The sequence below is a fragment of the Arachis duranensis genome, chromosome 3 (genome assembly GCF_000817695.3).
Source record: "Arachis duranensis cultivar V14167 chromosome 3, aradu.V14167.gnm2.J7QH, whole genome shotgun sequence".
NCBI lineage: Eukaryota > Viridiplantae > Streptophyta > Magnoliopsida > Fabales > Fabaceae > Arachis > Arachis duranensis.
The window spans coordinates 4969060-4969452 of NC_029774.3; positions in this window are offsets into that span (position 1 = coordinate 4969060).

Here is a 393-nt window from a genome sequence, read left to right on the forward strand (position 1 = left end):
TTGCACTCTCCTTTTGGATTTTCTTCTGTATTGCTTGGAAGAGTACTAGGAGGGAGTTCAGTAATTTTCTTGCTCAGCTGACCCACTTGTGCCTCCAAATTTCTAATGGAGGACCTTGTTTCAGTCATGAAACTTTGAGTGGTTTTGATTAGATCATATACCATGGTTGCTAAGTCAGAAGTGTTCTGCTTATAACTCTCTGTCTGTTGCTGAGAAGATGATGGAAAAGGCTTGCCACTGCTAAACCTGTTTCTTCCACCATTATTATTGTTGAAACCTTGTTGAGGTCTCTGTTGATCCTTCCATGAGAGATTTGGATGATTTCTCCATGAAGAATTATAGGTGTTTCCATAAGGTTCTCCCATGTAATTCACCTCTTCCATTGAAGGATTC